We start from the raw sequence: 14,404 nt of genomic DNA on the forward strand, positions 1-14,404 counted from the left end.
AATCCCAGATGTGATTAAATACCACCAAAAGAAAGCTCTATTTGTGTGGAAAAAATGATAAAAATTTCATTTGGGTACAGTGCTGTATGACCGCACAATTTGTCATTCAAAGTGCGTCAGCGCTGAAAGGTGAAAATTGGTCTGGGCAGGAGGGGGGTTTAAGTGTCCAGTAAGCAAGTGGTTAAGAAGGATGAGCTTTTAGAGGGTGGGGAAAGGTTAGACCCTCTGCAGAGTTTAATTTGCTGTCTGCATTTCCACTGGAGAGATTTCACCTTCACACCAAATGAAAACACAAGACGTGAGGGGAATTTTCCCAATGATGGCAACTCTTCCCCACTCTATCCAAAACTAAACAAAGAGAGGTTTTTGCTGAAGTCCCACTTTAAAATTAAGGACCCACCGATGAACATCCAGTACCTGAATTGTGTTTAGTGGAATGTCGCACCATTTGGTAAATTGTAAAAAGTTTTCTAGTTCTTTAAACCTGAAGTTTAATCTGCTTATATTTTGCCTTTCCTGACACACTAGGTCTCTTTGCTGCTCTATGCAATGCAGACAAATCATGGCTGGTGGGAGGGGCTAGCAGGGTTCTGTAAATAGATTTCTGAAAATATCATAGCTCCCTTCCTCAGTACTACTTTAAAGAGCCCTCAGCCCAGCAACAGTGTTTGCACCACAGGGTGCACCTGGCCATGTAAGATGCCCTCGTACTTGCTGCTGTTGGAGAATGCAGTATAGTCAGATCTAAATAATAGCACATAAAATTACAGATCCCACACCTAGTTTAAAAGTTGGTCAAATGCAATGTGGTTTTAATCCATTATTTGGATTCTATAAACAAACATATTGTGGGCATTGTAGGTGAATGGGACCCTGTTGTTTTTAGAATTTTACATTTATTCTACATACACTTTGAATAGTGTGAGTACTCTGAAATACATGTGGGGATCTGCTGCCCTCTACTGTTAGCTGCTAATATTGCAGTGTTATGCAAATCTATGTATTAGAACTTCCTGTCTGAGAGACTGGATGAGAAACCACAGAAGGAAGTAGTGGTGAGAGAGGAGCTAACACCACATGTCCACATACAGGAGCTGCAGTACAACAATACTGCATTTTATCCAGACCAGAAGCAGAAACTAGTAAAAGGGTTGTAAAGCCTCATGGTTTTTCACCTAATGCATTCTATGCATTAGGGTGAAAAACCTTCACTCATGCCGCAGCCCCCCAGTGCCCCGTTTTACTTACCTGAACCCGGTCTTTTTCTCCCCAGGGACAAGCACACGAGCTCTAGCTGGTGTCTCGTGTCCTAATTGGATAGATTGATAGCAGTGCAGCCATTGGCTCCTGCTGCTGTCAATCAAATCCAATGACGCGGACGCTGGGGGGCAGGGCCGAATCCCGCTTTCTGTGTCAATAGATGCAGAAGCAGGGTTCGGTGGGAGGCGGGTGTCCTGAAGGAGCGCTCTCCTTCAGGACGGGTGTTCTGAAGGAGAGCGCTTCTCTGACACAGCACCCGAGAAGAGGAGGAGCTGCCAGCACTGCTGAGGGACCCCAGAAGAGAAGGTTCAGGGCCACTCCGTGCTTAACCAACTGCACAGTGGAGGTAAGTATGATATGTTTTTTCTTAAAAAAAAAAAAAAAAAAAACTTTAGTAACCCTTTAAGTAATTGTTTCTATGTTTTGTGTTCTAATAATAGCTGCCCATAACTTCTTGAGTGAATACTAGTGACAGAAAGCTTCCTGTCCTATTATTATTATTTCATGCACAGTGCAAGATAGCTAGGTCTGTGCTTTTGCATGTACTCAGTGGTCACCTTCCAGTATATTTTTAGGTGAACCTGTTTATTGCAATATAGTTTATATGTAGCTCCTGTTATTTTAGTTATATGCATCTTCTGTTCTATTCTTCTAGTTAACCCTTTCCCTTCTGGTCTGGGATGCTAAAGCTAGTTTTATCTTTTTAATCAGCATTGGCTACAACTAGGTTAGGCATCCAATGGCCACTTCTGGTAGTTAGAGATCTGGTTGCATGTCAAATTAGAAACTACTAAGGAGAGAATAAAGCACAGGGTGGACAGGGGAGTTTCAGTGCCACACCACAACTTCTGTGTGTGAGAAACTGCGTTCCAGGCTGGTTGGACAACAGTTGGAGGATCTCCCCATCACCACTGATCTTGTCTTCAGGTCTCTGACACAAAGACAGATGCCACATTGTGATCATGCTCAGGGGCCCCTGCAACTGAAGTTTGTTGCAATATTCATCTGGAGGTGTCTCTATTAATAACTATATATACTCAGGTATACAGTATGTGCACACTTCAACCAGGTGTCTTGTTGGGCCCTTTGCTGATAATATCTGTTTGTACATTGGATGAATGTACTATGATTAACCTTTTCTTATATAATTCTTGTATTATCTCCATACTGGTATGTATCTTATTGTGGGTGGTGCGGAGCGGGTGTATTCCTGCCAGCTCCCCTGAGCTGTAGGCCCATGGGGGTTATGGACTACACCAACTAGTGTGGACGGGGTCACTCTCCCTGTATGCGTTGGTACCTTTTTGTGTGGAGCGCACTCATCAATGCCCGGTACCAGGCGGAGTGTGCGATCATGTGAACAATCTTACATTAAGGCAGTTCCCCAACTTAGAGATGAGCCTTCACTGTGTGCAGTAATTAAGGTACAGAGTTCCTCTGAAAAGCGACTTTTCCCATGTCACTACACACTGTAACTTGTACGTTTGCAGTAGGAGGGATGTGCTGAGCCTGCACCCACTCCACCAGTCCAGCGTACCTCTGTTACCTCACTCTCAGTATCCAAATGGGGTCCCACCGTGCACATAGCACAGACCCAATGTGTGCATTTAATAACTCTTTCACATTAGGTACCTTGTGACCAGTCAATAGATCTCTGTAATGTGGGTTCGGATCCAGTTGCTGTATCCAATAGCTATGGGATACCGACCGCTAAGGAGGGAACCAGAACATTGACCCCCCCCACACTATTGGAGGACCTTACCAGGTGCCACGCCTAACAACTGGTTGCTTTGTGTCTTGAATTTGGTTACCCTTAGCAATAGCTTTACTCTTCATTGTCTTGCTGAGTTAAACCCTTGTGATAGACCTGCTTCATACCCTGTATGTGCTTTACTGACCCAAAGTAGTGTAGTGTTTCTGCCATAGGACACTCGTGCATTGCCTTCAGACCAGGCTCAGGAAACTTTACTGGAATTTCTGCAGCATAACAGGTTAAGAGTAGCTATTCTATTCTATTCCATTATATTCTGTTCTTTTATTTTCTATCCTATTTTGTTCTGTTTTACTTTATGTATTCTATTCTTTTATTTTCTGTTATATTCTTTTTTACTACATTTTTTTTCTACTCCATTCCTTTATTTTCTATTCTATTTTATTCTCTTTGGAAATTGGAAAACTACGGTAATCGAATTTGAAAACTATTTGAAATTGATTTGAAAACATTTTGAATCGATCCAAAACAATTTGAATACAAATAAATGAAATGAATTCCAAAAACAAATTAAACGGAATAAACAAATTTAACTAAACTCATTTATGTAAATCACGGATCGAAACGAAACAAATTTTTTAGTTCTGCACATGTCTAGAAAAAAAACATTTCTTCATTTTTTTTCAATATAGTAAATAGCTCAGTGACGGGACTCAGGAGGGCAAGAAATGAAATTAGAATGGGCAGGCACACACACTGACTCAATTGACTCTCACAGTGACACTGACAGCAGTGTGGAGCAGCATGGATGATGATGACACCTCACCAACACGACACATGACAGTTTCTCTTAAGACCTGGTGGTCCTTTCAGTCCACTCCAGTCCAAACAGCACTGAGAGTCCTGCTCCTAGCTTGCCTTGCACCACTCCGCTCGGCTCCCTTGCACCATGACATCACACGACACACTCAGGCACCATCTATGCCAGACCCACCGCCCCGCTGGTGCCACCCAAACACATCTTAGCAGGCACTTGGATGGTCTTGGCTGGGTCCAAATCCGAAATGCTCATGCACAATTCTGAGCCGAGCGCCACAGCCATATTTTTTACTGGCAACCTTTTCCTGTCATTTACTGGCAAAAAAAAATACTGACGGTTGGCAATGCTGGGGCAAGTCTGACCATTGGAGTACAGGCATGCTGGGTTCCCAAGTAGAATGCAAAGAAGGAAATTGGGACACTAGGATGGATGTGCTTCCATGCCCTGGCATGGTCAGTTTGAATTAGGAAAACAGGGGAACTGGCAAGATCACCAGGTATTTCACACAAAGGAATCAATGCAAAGAGAACAAGATCATTTTTAATACAAGTACATGGTAACACAGACACATATCAGAACAATTTAATGTTGGGGTAATATACATAAGGGCTAGTTTACCCTTGCTTCAAAAAAAAATCTTGGCTTCAGACAGGCTTTGTTAAAGCTCTCTGAACGCCAGTCAAAGCCCCTGTCACTAAATAAAATGGTTAGCTTACAGTCCTGTTTACACCTTGTTTTTGCTTGGTGCTTATATGAGGCTTTGGTGGGGTTTCGTCTGGTTTCGTTGGAGCTTTGGTGGGGCTTTGATGAGGCTTCAGTGAGACTTTATGGGGCTTCGGTGAGGCTTCAGTGGCGCTTCAAGCGAGCTTTGCCATAGACTTCTATGGAAGCTTTGAAGACGCTTTGAAGCACCACTAAGGGCTCATTTACACTTGCTCCGACTTCAACACACAATAACGGCTAGTTTACACTTGCTTCAAAACAAAGCTTCGGACAGGCTTTATTAAAGCTGTCTGAACACTAGTCAAAGCCCCTGTCACTAAATAAAATAGTTAGCTTACGGTCCTGTTTACACCTTGCTTTTGCTTTGCTTTGGCTTTGCTTAAAAATTATACCCAATGTAGCCATGTAGCCATGTTTTGAAGCAAGTGTAAACTAGCTCTAAAGCTACATGGGGTATAATTTTTGAAGCGAAGCCAAAGCAAAGCAAAGCAAAGGCAGGTGTAAACAGGTTGTAAGCTATTTTACTTAGTGACAGAAGCTTTGACTAGCGTTCAGAGAGCTTTAATAATGCCTGTCGAAAGCCTGTTTTTAAAGCAAGTGTAAACTAGCCATTAACGTGTGCTAAAGCCGAAGCAAGTGTAAATGAGCCCTAAGACACACAACTTGTAAACAAACTTATCGTCAGTTTGACTTATTAACCACAACTGTAACCTGTTAGGCTTTACTAGACATGTGCATTCGTTATGGTCCGAATGCATTTTTGTCCGAATTTTGGGGATTTTCATGTTCTGTTTAAAACAAAAAGATAATGAACGTGCAGAGTTCGAAATCTGAAAGATCCGAAATAAAAAATTGCTTTATCTTCGTATCCATTATATTTTCACATTGTTGCGACAGTTCGATATAGATAGATAGAAGATTCCACATGATGGTGACAATAGCGATCTGTGTCTATCCAACCTGCAGTCGAATGTGCCTAACCTAACTCTGGTGGTCCAGGATTATTCGACATAGAAAACATTCAATGCTGTCACGATCGGATACTGCCATCGCCAGTGTGAACCAGAACTGTTAGGAGCACAGAGTGAACAGGAAGGAAGTTATATGCTTGAATTTCGATACAACACAATTCCATTGGGAGGAGGGGTCCCAGTTCATGGGCTGCCCTTCCCCTCTTCCCTATATGACAGCCTTTGGTCGCCCCATGGTTAGGGTCACGCACATGTGCGCAATTGTGCATGCACAGTGGGCGAGACGGACCCGGTGACGGAGTGATAGCTGGTTTGGAGGCTCTTTAAAAAGGTGCTTAGGTCGGCCTTCTTTCAGATGGCTGCCACCTGGGGACTACTACAGGCATATCAAGGTAAGGCAGGATTCGTTTAGCCATGGTTTCATAGTGTGTGACCGCTCTGGTCGCTGCTTAGATCTGCTAGCGGTAACTGTTTTCTCATTGCAGGGAGCCGCTGGCTTGGCACCTTTGTTATTGTCATGCTATTTGATATATTGTTCATGTTGTGGAGCAATGGTCCATACGTTTACATGTACTCCCTGCACCATTTTTCTTTAGCCTCTTGGCTATAGGGGACCTGTTAACTGGCTACGTTTGATCACCGACTACCATTTTTCACAAGCAAGTTACCTGCCTATACCCTTGGATAGTCGCTGCTTGTTGAGTCCTGTCCTTGATCCCCGGGTGCTATACTACCTATACGCTATCTATTGGATGGGTTAATTCTCTGATTGGATTGGTTTCAATGTCATTCCCCCTTCCCCTTCAACCACTTTTGGTCCTAAACCCTCCTTTCCCCTCCCCCCTCCCCTTCCTTCCCTCCCTCCCCCCCCATTCTTTTGGTTCTGTGTTCCTGTCCACAGATTATTTAAACCCATACTAGACTACCCTATATATTTTTGATTCCAATTACTGCACCTTCCAGTGTCTCCCGTGTTTGCCATGGGGTAATTACCCATTTAGGGTGCCTCTAATTGTGCCCACTGGTGCCCCCTTTGGGCCTCCACTGGTAAGCTATGCCTGATCATAACACTTTGAAACTACCTTATTTACTGTGTTTTCCTTTTTTTATATTGCCTTAAATACCCGTGATTATGTATTTATGAGACTGTATTTTTCTGTAGATGTATATGGTCGAAATCCTCCTGAAGAAACGACTCAGTCGCGAAACATGTAGAGGATTACGTCAGGACCTACATCTGTATTCCCCATATACCTGTGGGGTTTATTTGTTTTCTTTTGAACCACCTGTAACTGTATGCAATAACTATTATATGTACTTTTGTACGTAATGTTTTTTATCTACGTCCTTTTTCTCAAGAAATTTATATTTTTTACATTTACCTTGTCTGAATCCCTGGGTACCGAGACAGTCCTCGGCGCTCTCATTGTCGTGGGGCAATATTTTGGAGTAGCCCCTGACACACCCCTTCTCCACTATCCTAATACTAAGGATGATGGTTCCCCGCCCTTATTCCTTTAATTACCTAGTTTGGGGCAATACCCTATATTTCACTAGGTGTTGTAGAAAATGAAGTAAAAGATGTCTCATAAGACTGTGATACATATTCCATAGTCCTGCATTTGTATTCCTTACACAAGATTATGCATCTCTGTGTGTTGGGATTTTAAGCTAGTGGTTTCTGAATGGCCACCCTACCATGAATTCTAGATTTCTGCCACTCACAATATGAAGTGTTTTATTGATACTGGAGGACAGAGATGCCTCAACTCTGTGTGTGCTGCGCCAGCAGCCCATTCATGTTTGTGTTCTTGGTATGTTCCCCTTCCTGTTTTGTAATACTTGAGATCTTTAGCTAGACCAGGGGGTCTCCAAACTTTCTAAGCATAGGGCCAGTTTACTGTCCGTCAGACTTTAGGCAGGCCGGATTGAGACCAGTGGAAGAAGAAAATGCCCCAGGATCAGTAAAAGTAAACAATTCCTCGGGCTCGGTAGTCAGTGAAGTAAAAAAATCAAAAGAGCATGTGGTTAGTAGGAGGAGGGATAATGCCCCATCATTGGTATTGCTGGAAGGAATAGTGCCCCATTGTTGGTGTCAGTGGAAGAAATAGTTCCTCAACCTTGTTGACAGTGGGAGAAATACTGCCTCATATCAGTGGTAGGAATAGTGACCCAGGGGCCGGGTAAAGGCAAGCAAAGGGCCACATCCGGCCCGGGGGGGGGGGGGGGGGGGGCGCAGTTTGGAGACCACTGAGCTAAACACTCCCCATCAGTCTCTCCCACTCAGTTGTTAGTTTCACTTTACAAGCAGAAACAGGGTTTTTGACAATCGTTGTCTAACACTTTAAGAGACTGTAAAAGCATCCTTTGTATTTTTGTTAAATAAAACTATAACTGGCTCAGCCTCTGGGGTTGCACAATCTGGTGCAGCTCTGCATAAAAACCAATCAGTTACCAGGTTTTATTGTCAAAAACCTAAAACTGAGCTACACCCAAAAGGAGAAGCTCCGCTTGTCTGCACCCCACCCCCCCCACAACGCTACCACATTTGTCACCTTTTGGGGAGAGAGGGGGGAGTGAGTACTTGTTTTTTCCGGTCAAGTTTTCTGCTGCAAAGTGAGTCGGAGATTTGGCCCCCCTTCTTCCCCCCCGAAGCCGATCCATTCACAATAGCAATGCTAGTGCTACGGCACTTTTTTATTTGTTTTTTAATAAATAGATTTTTATGGAGTACACTACGGGCATGCATCGTTTATCCCCTGACATATCTGCAACATTGGTGGAGTAATGCTGATGGGAGACATGTCTGGTGTCTGGAGGATCCTGATTGGACACAGCAGGAGCCAGTCAGTGGGTCCGGCAGACCTAATGTCTGCCGGGACCCGCTGATCATATATTTTATTTACAAATTAGTGCCAGAACTACTTTTGCAAATGGGTGCGGGGTCGCACCTATTGCATTGGTGCCATTGCCGGCATGTGATTTGACCTGTCAAATCGCAGGACAAAATCTCTTTAATGTGAACGAGGGCTGACATTAATGTCTATGCACTGGTTTACTTGTATATATGGCAGCGCTATCATAAACAAAGGTTTATATGCTCGTACATTGTATTTGTTGCACCAACATATACATGAGTACAGCAGTGCACAGCCATTCATGTCAGCGCAAGCTGTGTGCTGTACCTGGTTTGCCTGGGCAGAGGAAATATCCCAACAATTACTCTGAATGAACGTAGCCTCCCTCCATGATTATGTCAGATTTTTGCGTCTCAAAGCAGTACAATTATTTTGCATAGAAATTTGGCATTTTATATTGTAGGTCTGTAATTCTTAGCAACAACACACTTAAATCTGTCCACAGAGAGTCTAGTAGATATCCCGGGTATGATGAAGTTTGAAATACAAAATCATAAATTATAATATAATATATAAATATAAATAATTATAAAAAATAATATAATAATAAAATTAATTTCCCCACGATTCACTATTGCTCAATTCTGCAAGTGTTCTAATTTACTATCGCTGTTTTCTAGCTGGTCTAAAACCACTTTTGACGTAAAGGGACACTTTTTGGTCAATCTCAAGTTTCCAGGTAGAAAGAACAGTATATATCATATAAAACTGCATGCAGGGCATTAGACAAAGCACAGGGGACAAAAGGGATGTGAAATAATTTCATACAGTAATGTAATCTGTAAGATTACAGTGTACTGTATGTGTTACGATTTTTCACTTTTTTGAATTTGCCGCCAGGCTCCATCCCTGTGCGTTGCAACACTTGCAGGGAATGGAGCCTTGCACAGAGAGACTTTGGGCGGAGGACAGAGCCCGCAGACAACGCAGGGGGACATCGCAGGATCCTGGGGACAAGGTAAGTACACCGCACCAGGATCCTGCCATGCAATCCCAAGTGTGGCTTGGGGTTACCGTTAATGGTGCTGAAATTTAACCCCGAGCCACACTCGGGAAAACCGACAGGGAGGTTAAAGATCAGAGACTCACCAAGGCCGTCACTTGGGTAGTCTGCATGACAGCCAGGGAGGTTGCATTTTCAGAAACAAGTTAGCAAGGGAATTACATATACATTTTGCTTTAGAGACCCTTTATACGTACCCAGGGCTGCTGTTAGAAACCATGGGCCCCTATACAGCCACTGTTTCAGTTATGAATGAGCACAGTGAGTGATCAGTACAGATCACTCATTGTGTTCATTCAGGAAAGGAAGGGGCTGGTAAATATGACATATTTAATGGACCCTTCCCCCACTCTCAGTCTCGGAAAATCCTATTGTGTGCTTGCAGCTGCCGGCAGGAAGGAGAGGAGGGAAGCTGGCAGCACTGCGGGGTTAGGGAGGCATACAGGGGGGGCCTGGGCAGCATGGGGAGATGTATGGTGCACAGAGAGGGTGATCGGTATGACGGGGGGGGGGGAGGAGCAATTATTGGAATCTATTCTTTGTATGGCTCTCTCTGCAGCAGGTGAAAGCCAACAGGGGGAGAGAAGAAGCCAGCTTTCAGCTCCTGCAGGGAGAGCCATACATGTAAATGATTACAGTAATTGCCCCCCTGCAGCACCAATCACCCTCCCTGTCCATATCCAATTCACCCTGCTGCCTGGACCCCCCTGCTGTCCGAGGCCCTGTATAGGAGGACTGGTGGTTCCCCTTATCCACGACCCTGCATGTACCTGTACAATTGTGATTCCTTACAAACCTGCACATTAATGTGCATTGCATTAAGGAAGCCCATTTATTTAGAATAGACTGCCATTGCATAAACTGGCCCTGTAACTTTTTTTTGTTTTTAGCACAACCTATTATAATTGACATTATGTGCAATGTGGTGCAATGCATTGCAAGTCCATCAACAGCTACTATGCAGTGCATTTGGGTGACATTATAAATGACTAGCACCCAATAGAAAAGTTCGAAGAGGCCTTTAAAAATGTACCAAAAATCAGAGTGAATATTCACCAGGTACAGTAAAGTGTATCAGAAAAATACACAAGCTATCAAATCTGTATATGAACAAGACAGTTAACACAAGTAAAGCATCACCTACATGTTCAATAATGAGAGAATTTGATAAATTATCCCCCGAATAGAGATTCATATTACAGAGAGACGTGTCCAGTCTACAAACTGCAGCCATTTATCTTACTTACCTTGATTTGGATTTTCACCTTCAGCTTTCAGAAGAGATAAAGGAGAAAAAGTAAAGTCTATCTGCCATATAAAAATACGGTCAGAACAATAGTTTTCGGTGTTTTACAAAGATCTCATCAAGTATGCCAGACAGCATTTATATACTGGAATTGTTTTGTGTGCTTCATTTTCAATATTCTATCATGCCTGACGAAGAGATGGCTTGTATTTCAGTCAATAAACGGCAACACTTTAACCCAGCCAGTAAACCCAAAATGCATGCAAATGTATGCTTAAACTTCTTCCATCTTCATAAAATTTGAGTCATTTTTATAGCAATAAAATAATGGTTCTCATAGACATTAGATGATCATCGCCCAATCAGGTTACACCTGGCATGTCTGTGGGTACATTAAGACTTCTACAGACTGAGAGAGGAGAGGAGAGGAGAGCAGAGTGTGTGGTGGCAGATGAATTGGATTATTTAGGATGATAGACTATTCTTTCCTGGAGATAGAGGCTGTAATGGGGATGTTTGCTATGCACAAAGACTTGTACTGTATTGCCCCGTACACACGGTCGGATTTTCCGATGGAAAATGTCCGATCGGAGCGTGTTGTCGGAAATTCCGACCGTGTGTGGGCTCCATCAGACATTTTCCATCGGATTTTCCGACACACAAAGTTGGAGAGCAGGAGATAAAATTTTCCGACAACAAAATCCGTTGTCGGAAATTCCGATCGTGTGTACACAAATCCGACGGACAAAGTGCCACGCATGCGAGATGAAAAGATGAGATGAAAGCTATTGGCCACTGCCCCGTTTATAGTTCCGACGTACATGTTTTACGTCACCGCGTTTAAAACGATCGGATTTTCCAACAACTTTGTGTGACCGTGTGTATGCAAGACAAGTTTGAGCCAACATCCGTCGGAAAAATCCTAGGATTTTGTTGTCGGAATGTCCGAACAAAGTCCGACCGTGTGTACGCCCTATTAGAGTGTGCTTCTATTTATTTTAATTCATTTACATAGCTTTAAAAAATTCTTCAAAACTTTACAAAGTTCATAGACCAATCTCATTTTCATAGGTGTGCACACAGGGTGTGCCAGGGGTTTCAGAAGAGGCTATTTTACTTGCCTACTGCTCACTCCAGCCGGCTCCCACCCTGGTATTCCATCAGCCTTTAAGCAGCTTCCAACCATAGTTGCACTCCTGCCTCCGCTGAGTACAATCTATGGGTTAGTAGCTCTGCACTGTACTTGAGGACATTGGGCTCCACCCACAAATCAGAGCTTTTGGGAGAGGAGTATATCATCAGGCCCAGATAATTAATAGAGCCGAGCCAACAAAACGCTCCAGGTCAGCCCACACCACAAGACTCTATATTCAGCCTCTAAAGGGTTTTAGCACAGGACGCAACTGTATCTTTGTTTCACATAATAGTCCATAAAACCAGTAAACTCAAAGTGGGGAAATAGAGTAATAGAGCTGCTTTTGGAACCTCCTAGAGACACTCGCTATGCATTTAACCCTTCCAGTTGGGGGTGGGGGGGGGGTCACTCAGTACTACAAGTGTTTTTTTTTGTGTCTGGAGTTGGTCTTTAAGGCATATTTAATTTGACTTTTTTTTATTTTCCTTTGCTGCTCTCATAGATCAAGGAGAGAGAGTCTGCTATTAGAACTGAGCTCAGGCAGAACACATGACCGCCTCTGTGGGCTTTGCTGTTAACTTTCAGAGCAGAAACCATCTGTGACCAGTAAGGCTGCAATGTCATAACACTTTATGAATATTCCCTTTATTACACATTCATATTCATGACTAATATACAAATGATGCATCCATTTGAGAGTCCATTAAGCAAAATAACAAACAAATGAATATTCAGTGTTTGGCAGACGTTAGTGGGGTGATTTGCACACTATCTTCCTAAATCTCTCAGGTACTCATTAACAAGATATCTGACCTGACCACTACTCACAACCATCATAATGAGATCTTGTTATGCCTGTTGCATTTGTTATGGATTGTATATTAAAGACAATACAACAGAAGTTACACAATTCCCCTTCTTGTGGCAATAGGAGTGAGATACCACATTTAGGAATGGCCAATTGGAAATTTCACTGCTGGAGTGTTCAAGAAGCATAAGCAACCAGGGAATTGGTTTTAGGTGAACTGTCTCTTTATGTATTCCTCATTTATTTAACCACCTTAAGGACCGGAAGGATTTGCCTCTCTTCGCTTTAACTGACAATTACGTGGTCGTGCGTACCCAAACAGAATTGATGTCCCCTGATTTCCCCCCCCCCACAAATAGAGCTTTCTTTTGGTGGTATTTGGTCACCTCTGCGGTTTTTATTGTTTGCGCTTTAAACAAAAAAAGACCGACAAGTTTGAGAAAAAAAACTATATTTGTTACTTTTTGCAATAAAAAAATATCCCCCCCAAAATAAAATGTAAAAAAAAACAACTTTCTTCCTCAGTTTAGACGATATGTATTCTCCTACATATTTTTGGTAAAAAAAGAAAAAAAAATCACAATAAGCGTAAATTGATTGGTTTGCGCAAAGGTTATAGTGTCTATAAATGTATAAATAAAGCAAGTAATAAGTAAGTAATAAGTAAGTAATAAGTAAAGTGTGTATAAATTTATTGAGAAAACTCCTTTAAAAGGATAAGTTCACCTTTTGTAACATTTAACATGTTAAACATGCACTGGCCCCTGGGGATCTTCTCCCCTGGCTAGCTATCACAATCATCCAGCCACATCATTCATTCACAGTGTTCTGTGAATGGGAAAAATTACAAGGTCCGACAGCCTTTTGCGGCTGTCAGCTTGTAGTTCACAATGAACTACCACAGCAGTGTTGAGCACTGTAGTAGTTCATTGAGCTTCCTGTCTCAAGTGTAACTGCTTGCCTGTATCGGATGTACGGGCAAACAGATACACAGACAGTTTGCAGGACCGTGGCATTATACCCATGATCTGCTGATCATGGGTGCAATGCTTTACAGGTCCCTAACAAAAAAAGACTAATCTGAAGGTGAACTTATCCTTTAGAGAGACTGCAGCCACGATACAGTGAACCCTTCAAGTGAACTTAGCGAATATAATGGTTTTTAAATGATCAGGATTTTTCTTAGGACTTTTTATAGACTTATTTTATGGAAATGATCCTTATCCTCTGGTATTGTTTAGAGCCCTATTTTGCCATCCTGGCCACTCTAGAGCCATACACTACTTTTTTTTTGTGGGATTCTGATAGGCACTCCTGGATGTATAGGGGAACTTTCTATAAGATGGATTTTTTTGGCCTCTGATTATTTGTAAAAATCACAACGTGACCTGCGTACTGAAACATTTAGAGACCCCTGCTTTAATTCCATACTTGTACTTTGCTTCTGCGCATTATTTTATGTCAGCTGTATAACTTTATCAATGTAACAAAAACATTTAACAAAATAGTTTCAACTATGTTTGAAGAATAACCATTGAAAGATTTGGACAAGGATGTAGTGAGGGAAGGGGGAGCGTTTTAGATCAAAAAGATATAAACAAGTACATGTACCATCATCCCAAATATCTTATACAAAAGCAGAGAGCATGAGGTAGAGGGAGGTCGCAGGTGGCTGCCACTGTCGGCCAAAATCTCAATACCCCATGCAACAAAGACAAAAACCCCTAAAGAGGGGGGGGGGGGAAGGGGGGGGGACTATTCCGGTACCAGGTATAATCAAAATTTAATATAAAAGGTGAAAGCGAAGGA

Source organism: Aquarana catesbeiana, linkage group LG08 (assembly GCF_042186555.1).
Source record: "Aquarana catesbeiana isolate 2022-GZ linkage group LG08, ASM4218655v1, whole genome shotgun sequence".
NCBI lineage: Eukaryota > Metazoa > Chordata > Amphibia > Anura > Ranidae > Aquarana > Aquarana catesbeiana.